The 19,697-nt window shown below is 56.1% G+C and overlaps 1 protein-coding gene across 1 annotated transcript in view; it reads left to right on the top strand.

Annotated features, from left to right (window-relative positions):
• Twist2 (twist family bHLH transcription factor 2) overlaps positions 1 to 19,491 on the top strand; it is a 40,753-nt gene extending 21,262 nt beyond the window's left edge. Inside the window, exon 2 of the mRNA XM_046457006.2 lies at positions 18,848 to 19,491. The gene's annotated coding sequence lies outside the window, so the exon portion shown is untranslated. The remainder of the gene's footprint in view (positions 1 to 18,847) is intronic.
• The last annotated feature ends 206 nt before the right edge of the window (positions 19,492 to 19,697 follow it).

Genomic DNA, 19,697 nt, shown 5'->3' with positions numbered 1-19,697 from the left:
GGAGTCCCCCAAATAAGCGAATCGATGAAAAGGTTACCTCACAAATCCTTGGCAGAGAGCCCTGGGATAGCACCGCCCTGTCCTGAGCCATAGTTTACTTCAGAAGATTCCGATGCAAGAGGAAAAATAAATAAAGTCAGTGGGGGGGCAGCTGCTCATGGGCTCAGTTGCAGGGAGCCCTGGGATACGGGAGCCAGGCCGGGTTCAAGTCCTCAGCCACACACCAGCTGCAGGCAGAAGGAACATCTGTGGAGTGGATAGCTGTGCTGGCTCGAGACCCTCTGAGCCCTTGGGGAGGTGTGTGCAGAAGGCCAGGGGCCATGGGGATTTGGTGACAGGGAGCCCCCAGAGCGGAATCAAGTCAGCAGAAGGCAGGTCTGTGGTGGCCCTGGGGACCTCAGCCACTCGTCACTCTCCTTACTCCTAGGCGGTTCAGGACCGGGATGCACAAAGCCTGGGAGAGCTGATGGCCAAAGGCTTCAAGAAGGGCATCCAACGGACGTCCAGCTCAGGCCTGCATCTGACGGAAGCCCCTCTCCTCTCCAGGCTCATTCACCTGACCACTGGCTGTCAGCTGAGGGTGCAGCAGTGGGAGAGACCAGGACCTTCTGAACCGACCGAAACCAGATGGGGAAGACTGCAAACCTGGGCAAGGATCTGTCCCCCCAAGCTGCTAACGCCCGCCCAGGATAGAACAATCATCTCACTGGGAGTGTAGACAAATCCTAGATATAAGAAAAATAAATCCAGCAATATTTGAATAGAATAAGTAACCATGAACAAGAAGGGTTTATTTATGGAAATAAGGAAAGTCTAACATTCAGATACCTTCACTGGTTTTGGACACACTTCGGCAATGTTTATTAATAGCATTCGAGTTGTTCATGTTCCTAAGTGATGGCAATTTTTAAAATACTCTCACATACACAAGCAATAACTTACTAGTCTATGTAATGAAATAAACATAAAGATATGTGCCACCTTATATACATTAATGAGAAATTGGAGACATCTCTGACCCTCTCTCAGCCGGGGAATCAATCCACAGGATGCATTTTGAATGAGTACCTGTTCTTGCAGTGAGGCTGTTGGGGACACATATCTTTGTGTCATTTCCTAGGCCCCAAATCACATATTTAATGAAAATGTCCAATTCAACAAGGTTATGCTCCGGTGTGCGTGGAGGCCTGTCCTGGGCAGCAGACCTCTCAGGGCGTTCACAAGGGACGGAGGTGGTGGGGGGGCTGCAGAGACCGCCCTCCAGAGCACCAGAGTAAGCTCCTGGGGGTCGAGCTGGGAGTAGATGGGAGATGGGACGAGATGAGCTCGGAGCTCAGGGGGACCTCGTGTTTGTCATCGCAGGGACTAGGTAAAGGGGACAGTACGCGGGGTGGGGAGGGGGCAGATTATTCATATTATAATTTTGAAAAGGCTGGTGCTCAGCAGACCCAGGCAAAGTCAGGTTGTTAACGAGCTGGGGTTCTCCGTTGGCTGGTAGACCACTGTGGCCAGCCCTCAGGTCGCCCACCCCTGTTGCCCCCATCCCTGGTCCACCATTCAGGATGGGTGAGTCAGGTCCTGGCCTCCGTGTGGGCCTGGTCCCTCTATCGGAGCTGTTGCTAGCCTGCACCTTCCCTGCAGGCCTCCAGTCCAGAGCTAAATAGCCAAAGAGCAGAAGCCTCAGAGAATCACAGGGACGAGCCTGCAGCTCCTCAGCCAGCCCAGCAGGGCCTCTGAGCTCATTCAGGCCATGGGAATCCGCAGACCCGCTCAGCGTCCTGGGTCCTGGTGATGGTCAGAGACCAGCCGGCAGGGCTGGGGTCACTCCTGGCCCTCCCTGTTGAGCTCTGACACAGCACAGGAGCAGGATGGGCTTACCTTTTTCCCACTGTGATGCGGGGTCTACTCCTTCAGTGGATGATGCAGAATTGAGCACATTTCAGGATAGCCACTGCACGCATTTCCTTCTGAGACACAGATGCTGGAGAATGGGGAAGAGGTTCGCATATTGAACTCACCAAACCAGGGCACAGGAGCGTATAGCCAAGGCCAGAAGGCCCAATAACAAAAAATGAGACCACAGTTAGAAACAGGAGATCTGAGTCTGTAATGTCAGGTTGCAGCATGTGCTTCGTGCAGAGGAGGACTGCAGACATGGAGGGCAAGAGGAGTCTCGTCCCACCTGGGTGGACGTGGTCTCCTGGCTGTGTCCCCACTGAGACTGCCCCTCTATAGTGGACTGACCTTGCCTTACCCTGCCGCAGGCACCCTGGAGAGGCTCAGGGTCAGAACCCTCTTGTGAGGTCAGTGACCTGGCCCTGTTGGATGGAGTGCCAGTGGAGGGGTGGAACTAGCCGCACTGTCAGTGAGGGTGGCCCCTGCCCTTCTCCCCAGGCCTGTCCCTCGTATTCTCCAAGGTGCCGATTATGGGTGCCCTTACCCCCTGGACTTGCTTTACGTGATGAGCCAGATGGCCATTCTGTCCGGCACACGTGTGCGCACGTGCCCTCCCTTCCCAGCACTTCTGAGCACTCTGTAGGGCTGCTGCTCCTTGGAAGGCTGTGCGTTCGGAAGGCTGTGGGGTTTTCTAAAATGCCCCTTCCTCCCTGCCCTGCTCCAGCAGCCTGGACCCAACGTGCCCATCAGGAAGGCGGGTGCGACAGCCACACGGCCTGCAGTGCCTGGTGCAGATGGGGGTCAGGAAGGGCTTGCTAGTTGGAAGGGCGGAAATAGCTACCGGAGGGTCAGTGAGTGCCGGTAGACAGCCCTGGCTGACCGCTGCTTGTCCAGTGGAGGCAGGGCTGGCTCTCTTCCTCCTGGACCCCCAACACTTCTGCACTCTGACTCATTTACACCCATGTCCTCAGTCTGCCTGGTGCAGGCAGCCGCTCCACAGTGAGGGTTCCAGGCAGGGCTTCTCCAGTGGGGTTTGGAGGACGCTGCTCATCTGGAGAGGAGCAGGCAGGGCTGGGGGCTGGGGTCTCTGCCCAGCTCAGCTCAGCAACCCTAGGTCCTTAGGCCTGAGCAGGCCCGTGGTGCTGTCCCACACATCCCGTGTAGGGAAGTGTCTCTGGGAGGAGCCACCTGGCGTTGAGATGGCAACACTGGGCATGGTGGGCTGCAGGGAGCAGGTGCCATCCTCCGGTGCCACGCTCCCCGGCCAGTGAGCCCTGGGCCTCACAGCGGCTCCACGGCGAGCTGCTGACTCTCCGCTCTCTGTCTCCCACACTCTCCCACCTCCTCTCATGGAGGGTGCTCGCAGTGAGTCAGGATTTAAGTCAGGGCCTCTGGCTCCTGGGCCCTGTCCCTGCTCCAAGCCCCACTCTGTCCCCTTCTTGGGGGCTCTTTTCCTTCCTTTCTCAGCAGCAGCAGCATGGGTCCTTGTCCTGGGGACACCGTCCTGTGGCCATGGCTGTGTACATTTCCCGCTGGTGCGGGCCCTTCTCTGGCCCTGGGGCAGGGGCGGCCTGCGCTGACTGGCCTTCTCAGCACCTCGCAGGCTGCTAACATGGAGGTGGCTGGAAAACACATCAGTAGGTTTTCCACTTTGATGCTTCGGGGCCGACAGAATGCCAGCGCCTGGTGTCCTTGCCCGTGCCAGGTCCCCTCCCTACAGAGCAGCCCTCGGAAGCGAGTGTGAACCTCATCTGGGGGTTGACGCTCATGCCCTTGAAGCACCCTCTTGCCTGGATGCCAGCGACACTCAATGTCCCCTCCGTGCCCTGGCCTCCCAACCAGGAGTGACGACCTGTAGAAACACTTCCCCAAGGGAAGACGCATCGTTGCAGCTTAGAGATCAGTTTTGTTCCGTGATGAGGGATTCACTAGGAGCCAAACTATCTGGAGCACCAGTGCTGAGAACTCTACATTAGAAAGTTCTCCAAGAACAAACTTGTCTCTTTTCTTTTCTTTTTTTTTTAAATAAACTGGAATGATCCTTTGGAGTTGATCTTCCTGGGAGCCGGGGCACTGAGGCTGAGGAGCAGGCCAGGTTTCCTGGCCCAGCGCACCCAGGACAGGGGAGATGGGGTGCCAGGGTCCAGGGCGCCGACTCCAAGTCCTCGGGGTTCACAGGCTCCTGACAGCAATCCTTCCGCTTTGGATGGGATGGGCAGGCACGTTCCTTTCAGGACCCTTTCCCCAGGTTCTCTCTCTCTCTCTCTCTCTCTCTCTCTCTCTCTATATATATATATATATATATATATATATGTATAATTTATTTATTTTTTTGCTAATTTTTGTAGAAATCTGAGAAAGGCCTTAGTGTTCTGAGTCTTCATTTCCTTTTTCTTTATGGTGCCGAGCACAAAACCTGAAGTCTCCTGCCTGCCAGGCGAGTGCTCTGCCACTGAGCTACACCCACCTCCTCTTGCCACTGTGGTATTCCCTAGGGGACTTTGAAGCACTTGGAGGAGGCCAGAGTATGAGCACGGTCCTTGTTTTTCTGCTTGGATGGGGCTGGTGGTGACTCTCCCTCCACTGGAGGCCACCCTCGTGGCCTGACATCTCTCCGGGAGTGCAGGACCCCTGTACAGTGGAGCCGCAGAGCCCCAGCCTCGCACACGGGGGTGTGCACATGACTCATTTTTAAAATCCTCTGCTGATTTAAAATCCACTTGCACTCACTTCTGCAGCTGCACATCCCTGAGGAGCTGAGCTGGTTTACTTGACATTAAACAGGAAAAATAGGGAGAGAGAGAAAACAGAGAGGGAGAGGGACAGGAGATGGCCCGAGCCCAGGCTTTATCACTCCCCGACCTTCAGTTCCAACAGAAAGAGAAGGATTGGGATTTTGAAGGAGATCAGGGAAAGCACTTAGCATTCAAGCAAAAGAATTTTCTAGAATCCTGGCCAGGGAGGAGCTCTGAGCACACAGAGGGAGTTGGGTAAAATGCGTTCCCAGCTCCAAGGGCGTTGAGAGGACCCTGGGGAGAGGCCGTTGATTCTGTGCCTTGCCGGGGAGGGAGCTGCAAGCTCTGCTCTGGTCCCAGCTGGAGGATGGGGTGACTGTGATGTCTGCTCCTGCCTCCGCAGACTTCAGTGACTGATGGCGATAAGGCTGCTCGGGTGGGCGGGCAAAGCACAGGGCTCTGGTTTCAGCCCACCAGCCTCCTCTGGTGTTTATCTCAACCCCCAGCACCCCCCCACCCCCACCCCCAGGAATCTCTCCATCCCCTCCCCCAGGCTCTGAGTGCTCCCGCTGCCCGGCACTTTGGGGGAAGACAAGGGCTCACTCCACTCCGGCTGTTCTTGGGAACACATTTGTGCGGTGACTGTGTCTGGACTCCCCACGAGTGCGTGCCTGCCTCTCCCTTGGGTTCCAGAATGCAGGGCCCTGAGCACGAGACCCACAGGCAGGCCTCCCTGCCTCCACCTGGAGACATGAGGCCCCCCAGCAGCAGGTGACAGAGGGGAGCTGGGAGGGCTGAGTGCTCCTCCAGGATGTCCAGCTAAGCCCGGGAAGATTCTAGGTCTGGACTGATCTGTGAGCAGACTCAGATGTGGTCCCTGGCGCAGGCCTCCAGGCAGGACCTGCTGCAAAGGTCAGGGCTGTAGGAGGGCCTCTTACTGCTGGTGACGGTTGAGTTGAAGGGTCCAGTTCTGCCCGTCCCATTGCCCAGCACACCTTTCTCTAGCCAGCTGCTCATGGCTCCCAAGGGAAGATTCCAGTGCTGACCGGCATGTGCCATTCACTCTTCCCAAGCCACTGGCCACCAAGCCAGTCCAGCTCTCCTGGGTGGCAAGCCTAAGAGGGAGGCTGGGCCTTGCCAGGGAAGCTGCCTCCCCACGGAAGAAACCAGCTCTCTCCTGAACCCGCAGAACCGCTCTGTGTTTCAGGGCCTGTGGAGACCTTCTGACATCCGAGTCCCAGGCTGCTAGTGACATTATTGCCCAAATGCTGTGGACACGGGAGGCCCGGCTCTGCTCAGCACCAAGTCTGCCTTCCACGCAGCAGTGAAAACACTGAGACTCAAAGTGGACGATTTTGGGGAAAAGCAATTTTTTCCCACATCATTTTGGTTCATTAAAAAGTTTCATCTATGAAACTTGAATGGAACCACCATTTGACCCAGCTATCCCACTCCTCAGTTTCCACCCAAAGGGCTTAAAGACAGAATACTACAGGAACACAGCCATATTGATGTTTATAGCAGCACAACTCACAATAGCTAAACTGTGGAGCCAACCTAGACGCCCTTCAGTAGGTGAATGGATCGGGAAACTGTGGTGTATATACACAATGGAATGTTACTCAGCAATAAAAGAGAATAAAATCATGGCATTTGCAGGTAAATGGATGGAGCTGGAGAATCTCATGCTAAGTGAAGCAAGCCAATCCCCAAAACCAAAGGCTGAATGTTTTCTTTGATATGAGGATGCTGACTCATAATGGTGATTGGGGGGCGCATGGGAGGAATGGAGGAACTTTAGATAGGACAAAGGGGAGGGAGGGGAAAGGGGGGGCAGGGGGATAGGAATGATGGTGGAATGAGTTAGACATCATTACCCTAAGTTCATGTATGAAGACACGAATGGTGTGAAAATACTTTGTGTACAAACAGTGGCTTGAAAAATTGTGCTCTATTTGTGTAATATGAAATGGATTGCATTCTGCCATCATGTATAACAAATTAGAATAAATACATAGTTTAATTTTAAAAAGTGGGAAAAAAAGATAACTGGGTGGGTGCACTACCTGGTTTCCATAGTAACGTCCTTGGGTGTGAGAGGCTCTGTGTTTACATGAACCTGGACCTTATCTCAGTTAGCTAGCACCCAGGGTGAAAGGAACACTGGTTAGAGTGTAGTCACTGGTGGTGGGTAATATGTGATCTTTTTTGGGTTAATAAAGATGACGACAGAGAGGGGTAGGCATCCTTTGGTCTTCCATCCTTCTTTCTGTCTGCACCTTCAAAAACAAAAAGTTTCATTTATGGGTTTCTAATCCATGGTACAAAGCTTGAGGGAGAATTCAAATTCATCTCAAAGATGTTAGTGGTTGCAATGTTTTAAAGATGAGCGCACACCTAAGTGATAGTCCCTATCCTGATTATGAGCTCACCTTACCCAAAATCTGAGCGGGTACTTCTGGGCAGCCTTCTGGAAACTCAGGGATGGTGGGTGCCTGGGAGACTCCAAGCCACCATCTTGGTGTGGCAGAAATTCACTTCAAGGAGAGCGGAGATGAGAGTGCGGCCTCTGTCCAGTGGGGCGGCCCAGGGAGGCCAGCATTATAGTAAGAACATGCTTGAACGCCTTGTGATAACTCAGGCAGAGAGGCCCTGAGGACAGCAGTGACGGCCTCCCCGTTGGTGTGTCTTGGAGTTGTGTTGTGGGTGCAGAAGGGGCATCTGCACCAGAGCCTGAGCCCATCACCTGGACCCTGCGGCTCCCTCCAGCACCATGAGCCCCCCAAGCCTTGGTGCCCAGGAACCCTTCAAGTGAATAACACTAGCACCAGCTGTTCTGAGCACGAGGTGGCCCATCCCTCTCCCCAGGTAGAGCCCACACTCCCTCTTCCACACCACTATCTCATCTCAATAAAGCACAGTCGTGATTTAATGAGTACCACACCATTGTTATCTATTTAAGATGTCTAAATGTCACCTTATTGTCTGTTTTGCCCTTATTGTGATTTTAACAAATATTTTTGGTAAGTTAAGTTCTTTCACAGGCTCACTCATATCCTGATATCCACACCTCTCTCCCTAATGCTCGGACTTCCCCAGCCATGATTCTGCTACATTAATTTTCTGGAATGGAATCTTGGCATTTGGCAGAGATCATTGTAATTAAATCACCAGACAGTTTCTCAAATTCCATCTATAAATTACTTTTTTTGTTTGTTTTAGACAATCCTTTGTTTAAAACTCTTGCTTTGGCACTTGGGCAGACTCCATGGTACACCCCTAAGTTGAGTCTCTTCTTCTAACTCCTGGGAACCACTGTGGTTAGGCAGGACCTGGTGGCTAGTTGCAGCCAACGGACTTTGAGAGGAAGTGACATCAGTCCTTCCCAGTTACCTATGGAAGAACCACTGTGCACCATTTTGGTCTCTCTTCTATCATCCTTGGTGCCTGGAAAGACAAGGGGTTCTGAATAGTGCCACCATAAGACCACGGAGATTGGGAGCCTGAGTCCCTTTATGACATGAGGACCAGAGCCCCTGACAACCTGAAGGAGCCAGTGGTAGATGACGGTGGAATCAAGCCGCTGAGACTCAGCTTGTTGTTGCAGTGGAGCCTGCCCTGCCCTGACTAGAGGGTTCTGTACTGTGTTTTGTGGGGTCCTGGAAAGCTTGTGCAGGTGGACTTTGCTTTGTGAAATGAGTATTTTCTGGGGAAAGTTGTTTGAAACAAGTCACTTAATATTGACATTAAAGGAGCTCAGTTTCCAAAGGCACTTTTCACTAAAGCTTTTACAAATTCTAAGACTTTTTCAAGGTGTAGTCATAACTTCCATTGTTTGTTTGTTAAACGTAAGTCTCTGAATATCAGATTTCCTTAAAGTGACTTGCACTAGAAAGTTGAAAGGTTCAGACCATTTTGCACTTTCCCTAACTGTGATTTGGATCTTTACCTTCGGTTCAGGCTCCATTTGCTTATTTTCAGAGTCCTCCTCCACTAGGGTTTTGTTGGATTTTCTTCTCTCTACTGACTTTCATCCTTTTTATTTGATTGCAGGGTAGAGTTTTGTTTTAAAGTGAATCCAACCTGGATTCTTTAAAGCTACACCAAACATCTGCATTGCATCTATTTATTGACCAAGCTTGATTAAAGAGGACCGAGAGGGGAAGGTGGTTTCTGGATCAGGGGTCTAAAGTAGATGCCTGCATTCACTTACAGACGTGGACGATGAAGCCGTTTTGCATATCCATGGGTCTGTCTTGACAAACTGAGTCACCGTTGGGTGTTAAGGCAGAGGACAACTCTCAACTAAGTGCATTAAAAATGGGCAGCTAAGGGAGGAACGATTCCCACAGAAGGAGTAACAGCCTTGGATCTGTGGAAATGTTACAGATATCTGCAGCGTTAGCTTGCTAGTTCAAGGCTTGTTTTACATCCTAGATCTTCACTCTGCCATCCTTCATATGAACCTAGTCACTTCTGACCCCCCAACCCCAGGATACTGTCACAGTCCATGGAAGATGCTCTCACACGTCCCACCCGGGCTTCCTGGGCTGCTCTCCAGAGGGGAGAAACTGGAGGGTCTTCAGGTGGTCCAGATGCTCTTGTGGGCGTCCAGTGTTCTCCCCGGGCACCTCTCACCTCCCGCCTCCCGGGGCTGCCGCCAGCTCTGTCGTGCAAAGTCTCCGTCTCCTGGCTCTCAGGCTGGTGGCCCTCCCTGGAGTCCTGGATCCAGCAGAGACACTGTGGTGGCCTGTGGAGATGAGCAGCCCGGTCTGCCTGGACTGACTCAGGTTCCTGCACTCACACCGGCTTCCGGACGGTGGGCTTCACACACACAGAGTGTGAAGTCCCCACCCCAACCTCGAGTTCAGGAGGTCAGGATTCAGTAACAGACAAAGGAGGAGAGATGCTGTGTGTATGGGCACACGCACACACGCTCTGTCTACATATGGCCTGCGAATGCGGTGCGTTTGTGCATACAGGGCCTACACACATGCATACACATACACATGTGTGTACAGTGTGTGTTCCACAGCTGTGAATTCTACCAACCTAGGATTGAAAACATTTGAAAAAAACTTTTATCTGTCCTGAACATATACAGACCTTTCCTTTATAATTATTCCTGAAACAAACAAACAAAAAAATATGACGACTGTTTGTGCAGTGTGTGCACACACCCTGTGGTCACCCAGGGGCAGCTGGGGGTTTTGAATATACAGATGCCAAATGCACAGGGACACCAGACACACCTGAGCCCCTGCCTATCTGCTCTTGGAGAGACCAACTCTCTGTCCCTGTTTCCTGGTCCCAGAGCAGCGACATGCACACTCTGTGTGTAACATGTTCACTGTCGGGTGGCTGCGTCTCTAGGGACACTCTAGGTGGATGTCTACCTTTAGGTTGCTTAAGTTGTTTGACTGCAGTGAAGGGTCACAGAAAATTCCAGTGAAGGTAGCATGTGGGACATGGAGTGGCCGTCAGTCCCTGGGGCCCGTGGCCTCGCCTGTTGTTGATGGCTCTGAGGCTCACGGGCACTTGGAAGTCTTCTCAACAGGAAGTGAGCACTGCCATGTGTCAGGTGACCCTGCTGCAGGGCAGGTGGTACTGGCCACATTGCAGACAAGGATAGGTTGCAGAGGAGACATGGCCAGTGTGAAACCTGCCTGCTCTGGAGGGCACAGGCATGCAAGAGTGCCTCCTGGGAGGCTGGCCCAGCCCCACCTCTCACCACACGGCATCTAGCTGACCAGCTCTCCACCTCCTGGGCCACTGAGGGACCCAGCCCTGGGTCTTTCCCTCCTGACCCAGGTTTTCCCTGGGCTGCAGACCTGGCCACACTTCACACGGCGTGCCCATCTCTGGCCCCTTTCCAGACTGACCTCTCCCTAACCCTGCATCCTCCGATCCCTGTGGCCTGCCCAGCCTCCCCTCTCTGCCTGTGCGCCCCCTGGGTGTCCACAGTCTTGATGCTTGATCCTTGATTTGTTGAAGAGCTCCCCAAACCCCAGAAACCAACTGCCACCTTCCCTGGACTCTTGTCATGGGCCTTTCCACACCTGTCCCAGACCTCGCCAGCCCTGCTGCTATCACTTATGTTGTGACATGCACGTGTGTGTCGCGGCGAGAGCCTGTGGCGCTGCGGCACCCTTACTAGACCTCCACTGGACACTGACTACGGTTTCCCTTGGTCTGTGGTGCTGTCTGTCCCCATGTGAGCGGGGCTGGTTGAGGACAGGGCCCGGCTGCAGTTGTGTCTGCATGTGACTGTCCCCGGGGCGCCTGTCTCCAGCCTCCTGCAGGCTCTCTCGAGCACCTGGCTCTCCAGGTCTGCACTTTCCTTTTGAAGACAGGGACCAGGTGAGCCCTGGTTTGGGCTCCTGTGTCGAGTGCTGTGGATACCAATAGGGCTTCCGCATGGCTGAGAGGTGCTGGGAGTCTGCTGGTGCCCTGGGAGCTTTATGGGTGCAGGGGGAGGTGAACTCTCACCCACCCAGTTATTCCTGGTCCGGCCTGACTCTCCAAGGGGAAGGGGGCCCACACCTCCCCATAGGCACAGAGGGCAGCTCCCAGGTCTTCAGTCTGGCCCTGTGTGCAGGGCGCCGTGGCCAGCGTGTGGACTCCTCACACTCGCTGGCCTAACAAGAAGCACATGGCTGTGGCTCCCATTTGGCTCTTTGAAAAAAGGGCCCAAGAGCCTGCAAAGGGACCCCAGAGGGTCCTGCAGAGCAGCAGGTTGATAGAGTGCTTCAACAGCCCTTTAAAGGGTAGGGACCCCCAGGCGAGGGGTCAGGGGCCCAGGCACAGCCTTCCAAAGAAATGATATAAAAACAAATTAATCTGAGAAGTCCCGTTGCGCCTTGATCTGTTTGGCTGGGAGAGAACAGTCTGCCTTTGTCCCTTCCTCCTGGCCCTGCCATCATCCCCTGGTAACGGTCACATCTCACCCTCCTCCTGGGGAAGGTAAGGGGTCCACAGCAGAGGCCCACCTGCAGTGGGGTGCCCCATACATCCCTGCTCCCCAAGTCCCCAGCTTCAGAAGCCGATTATGCGCAGTGTGTAGTCCTCCTCATGGGGTCGGGGTCCCTAGCTCTGCTTGCCATGTGACTGCCTGGCCTACTGTCCCCGGGCAGGTTGGTGGGACTGGAGGGAACCTCAGCTTTATCCAGGAGTGGACCCATCCCAGCACCCCACGGGGGGCTGGACCTCTGGCTCCTCACTTGCCAGGGCCCCCGCACCCACTGAGGCCTCCCAGGCTGCTGAGTGAGCGACCCTGCCCACCCAGGCCCCGGCGCTCCCTGCAGCCTGCGCTGGGCAGAGCTGGCCAGGAGGCTCCATGGTCTCCTCTGACAGTGAGAACTTCGTTTCCTCCTTTCTGCACAAGGCGTTTGTCCAAAGGCTGCGTGGGGAGCGGCTCTGGGCTGGGGAGGGCCGGCTCTAGCTGGCAGCAGGCGTGGCTGCCCACAGCTGGCTCGCACTCGCCCAGGGGAGTCTCTGAAGCCCTCAGCCAAGTGGGAATGACGCTCCCCAGGCCTCTCTGCACCAGTGGCTGGGGACCAGCGAGGGTTAGGGAACCTGCTGCTCTGACACTGGCGCAGTCGCTGGCCCCTGACGCCTGCCTGTTCAGGTGGGTGGTCAGTGGGGTGTGGTCAGCAAGGTCCATTATGTGTGGGCCTGCCCCCAGGCCCTCCTGCCCCCTGAGGCTGTCCCAAAGGGTCCCAAGGCTCCTTGCCTGGACTGTCAAGGCCTCAGCATCAGGGCCCACGGTGAGGCCAAGGTCACCCAGGGAGCAGCACCAGGCCCACATTCTTGCTCCTGCCTTGGCTGTAAGCAGCGTGTGACATGGGACCTCCCAGCCCGTTTCCTTCTCTGAGCAGGGCTGAGGCTGCAGGGTGTGGCTGGTAACTGGCATCTCCGCCAGCGCCTTCTGCCTAGGAGGCCTCGAGGGGAGCTGGGGCCTGGATGCGTGCAGGTGCTGGCCCAGGTCAGGCAAGGGCAGGGAAGGGCCGTGCTGATGGGCTCCCTGGTCCTGCTGCTGCTGGTCACACCTTCCCCACGGCAGGACCTGGCAGAGCATGTGACTCAGAGTCTGTTCTGAATGATGCAGATAGCCCAGGCCTGGGTGTGCTGAGACACAGCTCTCTGCAGGTGGTGGCTGGGGAGGGCTCCTGGGTTCCTGGGGGGTCCCCACTGGTGCTCTTCCTCCTTCCTCTCTGCACAGGTGGGGGCCAGTGCTCTGTCCACCAGCTGGGAGTAGGCGTCCTACTGGCCCAGCCTTACAGGCTACTCTTGCAGCCTGTGTCCCCCTTTGGGGTGGCTAGCGGGAGGGGCTGGACTGACAGAGCCCGGGAGGTCCCTACAGCCCTCCACTGCCCAGGCTTGGTCAGCCGCACCTCATTACTTGGGAGCCCATGGTCAGGTGGTCCAGCAGCCCCTCCCTCCCAGTGGCCTCCCCCATGGTGACTGCTGGGTTCTTTGACAGACCTTTTGCTTGCCCCTCTTCAAGCACAAGCACCGGGGTCAGAAGGCAGGGGGTGCCCTGCCTGTGCCCTCCAGTGTCCTGTGGGCACCAGCACAGCCGGCCCCCTCCCTGCTGTGGGTCATCCTCTCTGACCCCCGGTCCCCTGCTGGGTCTGCGAGGTCTCGGGAGCCAGGGTGCTGCACTCCAGGTGGACGGGCCTCTCCTCTGTGGTTCGTCTCCCAGCACTTGCTGAGCACCTGCTTGTGCCAGGCGCTGACTGAGACCACAGGAAGCAGCTGGGGAAGAAGCACCCTGCCCTCCAGCTCCCTGGTGGTGCCAGCCAGGATCCAAGGTTTCCACGGGACACAGCGACTGGCCCTCACTGCACCCCGCAGAAGGTGCTGTCGTTACCCCAGTCGTGTTTCAGACGAGGAGGCTGGACCTGGAGAAGCCAGGCACTTTCCCTCGGCCCTGGCCAGCCTGCAGGCCTGTGCACCAGCTCCTGTCTTACCAAGACTGGGGGCTGCTCTTGGGGTCCAACAGGTGTGCCTGGCCCTCCTGGCAGCAGATCCCAGGGTGCTCACCTCTGCCTTCCTGTAGCTCAGATTTCTTGGTCACCTGGAATCGATTCTTTAAAACGGTGGCTTGATTTGCTGATGTCTCTTAGGACGCTGGTGTTTAGACCCTCTGGCGATGCCTGTCCTTTGTCCTGGGGCCACCTGGCAGCAGTTGGTGCTGTGCTGGTGTTTCATGGGGGAGTCTGTATGGTAGGGAAGGGGAAAGGGGGTTGTTCCCAGCAGGTGCTGTCTGATGCCTTGTCGCCACCCAGGGCCGTGATCTTTGTGGGACGTGCGCCCTCCGCCACCTGGCTGGCCAGTTTATCTGGCGGTTGATGCTCCTGGTTTCTGCCTCTCCCTGGGTTTGGGTGACTGGACACCACAGGAATTGAGAGAACCGCGCACAGGTGGGACTGGCTGGCTCAGGTCTTGCTGGTTTTCCTTCCCCATGGTGTGACCTGGGCCAACTTGGGGGATGGGGATCCATGATGTGCCCGGCGGGGCCTGTGCCCAGGGCTTCTTGCTTCCCCACTTCCTGCTCTCACGTGGTCTGTGGTTTCCCTGCTGGACACGTGCCCGTCTTGCTGTGGAGGTAGTTGGGTGTCTGTGGCCCTGGCAGTGGCTCAGCCGCGTCCTGTTTTGACGGGCATCTTCCACCAGCGTTTCCTCAGGGTGCCCGGTGCCCCTCCACATGGTGAGTTCCCCCATGTGCCTGCTCTTGGCACAGGAGGACGCCAGGGTGGCCCCGCATTTCCATCAGCACCAGGGACATCCTGGGGTCGTTGTTTGGTGGATGGGGGCACCTGTGGAAGCCATCGCAAGTCAGGATGCTCTCTCTTCTTTCTCTGAAGTCCTGTAGGAGGTTTGCCTCATTCCAAGAATCCAGAAATTTCCTTGTGATGTGGCTCAGTTTTCCTTCCAGAAAACTTCCCCTTTAATAGGAAGACGCACTCTTTCTGGAACCTGGGACGCCCCGTGCTCTCTGCCCTGGTGGCCTCTGCCCGCACTGAGTGCTGGGAGACCCCGTGAGGGTCTGACCACGAGGCTTGCTCCCAGGCTGGTCTGTGGGGGGTGCTTCTGTGCTCAGGAGACCTTCCATTTTCTGTGCCTGTCTCTTCCGAGAGTCGGCCCTTGGCTTCCACTTGGTCCTCCTCCGTGGGAGCAGCCTCGGCACCTCGTCCTCACGTCCCCCGAGGAGACTGCAGTGTGAGGGCTGGTCCTCCTTCCCCGGGGAAGGGCAGGGCACCGAAGGCCTCCTGGAGGACAGTGCTCATGGGATGCCCTAGAGGGAAGAAGGCAGGCCAGGCGAGACGGGGAAGGCCACCAAGACCCCTGCAGGCCACGTGGCTTCAGCTTCTCCATCGGTCTGCACAGAGTCCCTCCAGCCTGGCACTGCCCGGCCCCAGAGGACTGCGATCCCAGGAGTGGAGGGGACGTCTGCTGCAGGTAGTGGGGCCACGGAGGGCCAGGCAGAGTGGCAGGGCAGCACTGTTGGAGGAAACCGGGCAACTCCAGGCCCCGAGACGGCCAGGCCTCTCCTCCTCCTGCCAGGAGTTGAGAAGCAGGTAGAGGTGGAGTGGCATCCAGGGTGTCTGTGGGGCGGGCACTGAGGTGACAGTCACACCCCACAGTCTGTGGTCAGCTCCCGCCTCCTGCCCTTCCTCAGGCTGCAGCTCGTGTGTGTGTGTGTGTGTGTGTTTCTGTGTGTGTGCACGTGCACGCTTTGCCCTTCTCTCCCTTTGCAGAGTCCTGCTGGTGCCTCCTTTAGTCAAGCATCTGCTCTGCACTCTAGCTGTTGACACTTTCCCTACCTGCTTGACTTCTCTGATTCATTTTGACTTTTTTTCACATTCAGTGCAAAATAGATGGACAATGTATGTTGGAGAGATGGATGGATGATAGATGGGTGCATGGATGAGTTTGCATGTATGGAAGGATGGATGGAGGATGGAGGATGGGAGGGAGGGAAGGTGGGAGGGAGGGAAAGATGGAGGGAGGGAGGGAAAGATGGAGGGAGGGAGGGAAAGATGGAGTGAGGGATATGTGGTTGCATGTGTCAAAGGATGGATGGATGCACAGATGGATGGAGGGGGATGGATGGAGGGATGGAGGGATGGAGGGAGGGAAGGAGGGATGGATGGAGGATGGAGGGAGGGATGGAGGATGGAGGGAGGGATGGAGGATGGAGGGAGGGATAGAGGGAGGGATGGAGGGAGGGATGGAGGGAGGGAAGGAGGGATGGGGAGGGATGGAGGGAGGGATGGAGGATGGAGGGAGGGATGGAGGGAGGGATGGAGGATGGAGGGAGGGATGGAGGATGGAGGGAGGGATGGAGGATGGAGGGAGGGATGGAGGGAGGGATGGAGGGAGGGAAGGAGGGATGGAGAGGGATGGAGGGAGGGATGGAGGATGGAGGGAGGGATGGAGGGAGGGATGGAGGATGGAGGGAGGGATAGAGGGAGGGATGGAGAGAGGGTTGGAGGGAGGGATGGAGGGAAGGAGAAAGGGAGGGAGGAATGGAGGGAGGGAAGGAGGGAGGGAGGGAGGGAGGGAGGGAGGGATGGCTGCATGGACCTGTGGCAGCATGTGTGGAAGGATGGATGGGTGGTGGGTGAGCGGATGGGAAGGACAGGCAGGGTAAAGCCTCAGCGGGGGGTGGATGGAGGGCTTCATGACAAAGCTCCTCCTCCTTAAGCCCTGTCCCACTTTCTGGAGACTCTTTATTGGCGTCTCATCTTTGGTTGTTCCCTGGGATATAGAGTTGAGCAAGACCCTTGCAGCTTCTTTGTGCCTGTGCTCTGGTGGGGGACAGGGGATTGAAGGTGCCCTCTCGGTCCAGCTGCTGCTCTGTGCTCCTTCCACCACCCCTCCCGGGCCAGGCAGGCAGAGGCGGAGCGAGCTGCGTGCAGGATGCTGCCCTCGGCTCAGGTGGCGTTTCGGTGCAGGAGGCAGACTTGAGCCCAGATGTTTCACATTTGTTGCAGAGAATGCCGTCCATGTCGGGAGACGTGGCCGGGGTCAGGGTGACATCGAGGGGGCCAGGCTCTCGGTCAGGAAGACTAATGAACCTGCCTGAGCCTGGGCCCCGCGGGCGCATGAAGCAAACCCACCACTGGTTGGAGACAGCCCCTGTCATTTCTGGCTTTTCATGGATGATACTGTATTTCCCCTTGGAGAGCTGGCTCGGCTCATATATCAAAAGCTGATGTAATTATTTCCTCCCACTGAGGAAGGCTTCCATTTAGTTCTCTCCAACCCCCCCCCCCTTATTAATTATCTAATTACAACCACATTCTCCAAAAGAGAGCAGCCTTTGACTCTCTGCCCAGGACCACTTAAAAAGGCTCAAATATTTGGAGTGCTCTGAACTTGAAAAAAAGAAGTGTGTGTGTGTGTGTGTGTGTGCACATGCACACGTGTGTGCACACATGTGTGCACTAAGTGTGCGTATGTGCATGTGTGTTTGCATGTGCATGTGTGTGCAAGTGTGTGTGCGAGTGTGTGTCTATGCACATGAGTTTTAGGGAAAACCTCTCAGCCTTGTCAGACCTCTGTCTTGATTCAGTAGGGAAACGGCACCTGGGAGCCTGTGAAAGTCCCCAGCAGAGCTCAGGTACCCTGGAGGACAAGGCCATAACTCTGGATCAGGGTACAGTGACCTGGAAGGGTGTGTGCTGACACTCAGCAACACGTGGCAGTCAGACATGACCTTGGCCACAGCCACAGCCTGGGGCGGGTGCTGGGTGGGCTGGGCTCGTGCGCCGTGGCTTCAGCCTTCACCTGGAGCACATTCCCAGCACGCTCACGGGTCCCCGCACAGCTGTGTTGGGGCGCCCCTCCTGCCCCCTGTGCTCCTCACACTGTGGCTCGACTGTGGGCCTACAGCAGCTCACCCGCTGAAGTCTGTGCAGTCCGTCATCTTGCCAGCACATCTTCAGTGAGCAGGGGGCGGGTGCAGGTAAAGGCCTCAGGGTCCTGGATTCCGGGTCGTCCCTCTGCCTGGGTCCCCTCTCCTTGGGGCCCACCATTCCTGCTGGCAGCTGGAATGATCCAATTGCAGTGGTACCAACCTAAGACAGGAGGCTGACGCCTAGAGGTCAGTTCATCCGATGACGGGTAAGGACCATATGTTGAATTGGACTGCCTAACAGGCACGGTCCCTAAGCCACATGCTTGTTGTTTAAACAGAGAGGGGGAGATGTTGAGAGCCACAGCCAAAGGGGCCCCAGCAAACTTCCAGCTGCCAGCAATTCCGTCACAAGCACACTCAAAGCAGACCTTCGCTGTGGAGCACAGGTGTTGTGTCTGTGTGTGCACATGTGTGAATGGTGGGTGTGGAGCATGTGACATGGCCTTGTCCCTGGCTGGTTTCCCACCTGCTGCCCATGCAGCTGGGGAGAGAGGCTCCTGCAGCTCCCCAGAGGGGTCCTCAACAGGACGCTCAGGGACCCACGGGCATGAAGCAAGTCAGGCCCTGCCCACTGCGACTGGCCCTGTGCATGTTTAAAGACCAGTTGTGGCACGAGGGGACTTTGTGGTGATGGAAGAGTCGGGTGTGCTGGTGACAGTCGGGGTACAAGAATCCGCACATGTGATGAAACTGCCTAGAGCTCCCCACCCTCACACACACACACCAGGCACATGATAAGCTCTTGGACAGCGCCGACGTGACCTCCTGGTTGTGTCTGTGGCAGGTGTACGTGATGGTGCCGTCAGGGCAGTTGTGAGACGCATCCACCTCTCCTGTCCTGTCCCCACCCCTTCTCCTGCATGTGGGATCATTTCGACAGTACAGCTAGCGCTGTCCCGTTTCTCTGTGTCCTCATCCCCTGACCCCAGCCCTGGACGCCCATCACTACAGGAAGTGCCAGCCGCTGCCTCCAGGCTGCCCAGTGGGTCCACCCAGAGTAGCCCTTTCCCACATGCAGCCAGCTGAGGGAGGCTTGTGGAGCCAGAGGGCTGCAGAGCCCCAGGAGTCGGGTGGGGGTCAGTCTTTAGGGGGTCTGGGAGCTCTGGCATGGCCTGGACCGTGGGGGCAGCAGGGTGTTGGCAGGGGCCACCTGTTAAGTTTCATCCAGAGGAGGCCTGAGGCAGGACAGCCAGGTCTCCGTGGGCTCCCTGATGTGAGGCTGTGCTGCTCCCCAGGACGCAGGACGCTGAGCAGGGCCCCAGCAGCTCATCCCCTCTCTGTCTTCCAGACCACCTGCGTGTCTGAGGCCCAGTGGAACTGGAGGGTCCACACCTGCGGCTTCTGAAACCTGGACAGCACCATGGCGGCCCCTGCGCTCCAGCGGTGTGCAGAGGGGGACAGCAGCAGGGGCAAGGCCGGAGCCCCTCCTCCCAGAGACCCCCGCATGGGAGGCCACCCCGCCCTCCTGCCGTGACCTCTGACTTGTCATCTCGTCACCATCTGGAGCTTTCTTCTGGGTTTTGTTTTGGGGGGTGGACTTATTTTTTCTGGAAATCTCTAGATTCAGGAATGAGCTTATGAGTACCTGGATTTTGATTTGTATTTCTCTCTAAGTGCCTTTTTTAATGTATATTTTTTTAATAAAACAGAAATGCTTTCTCGTACCATCTGTTTAAACTGGACCAAGGCTCTCAGAAAAGGAACCTCAAGTTGCCTCCAACCCCCGCCTCTGCGCGAACTTCAGGAAGCCCGGAGCCCTTCTCACATCTCTGCCCTGCTCCGTGACTTGCTCAGCTAGCCATTTTTCATATTCCCCGTTTCAGTGTATATGTTGCTTATTTGTTTATTTATTGAGATATTTTTACAGCCTAAGTGACTGCACTGTGCTGTGTATACTGCTCCCCGCCAGGAACAATAAAGATGCCGCACAGCCCTGGTCTCTGCCTCTCTTCTTGCAGCTCAAGGGACGGCCTGAGAAAGCCGGTCACAGAAACGACCGCTGCTTCACCCTAAAGGGAATGAGAGAGGATGGGAGAAGTCTATGCTGTAGGAGCCATAGAAATTTCTAGAAGCTGCCAACTCTAGTGTGGTTGTGAGTGTTAGCAGACCCCGGCCTGGGCAGCAGTGGTTAACCACTT

This window comes from Marmota monax, unplaced genomic scaffold (assembly GCF_021218885.2).
Source record: "Marmota monax isolate L192 unplaced genomic scaffold, Marmota_monax_Labrador192_F-V1.1 WCK01_AAM20220418_F8-fsc00230, whole genome shotgun sequence".
NCBI classification, from domain to species: Eukaryota; Metazoa; Chordata; class Mammalia; order Rodentia; family Sciuridae; genus Marmota; species Marmota monax.
The sequence above is the reverse complement of the archived record's forward strand: the minus strand, read 5'-3'. Positions and strand labels throughout refer to the sequence as shown.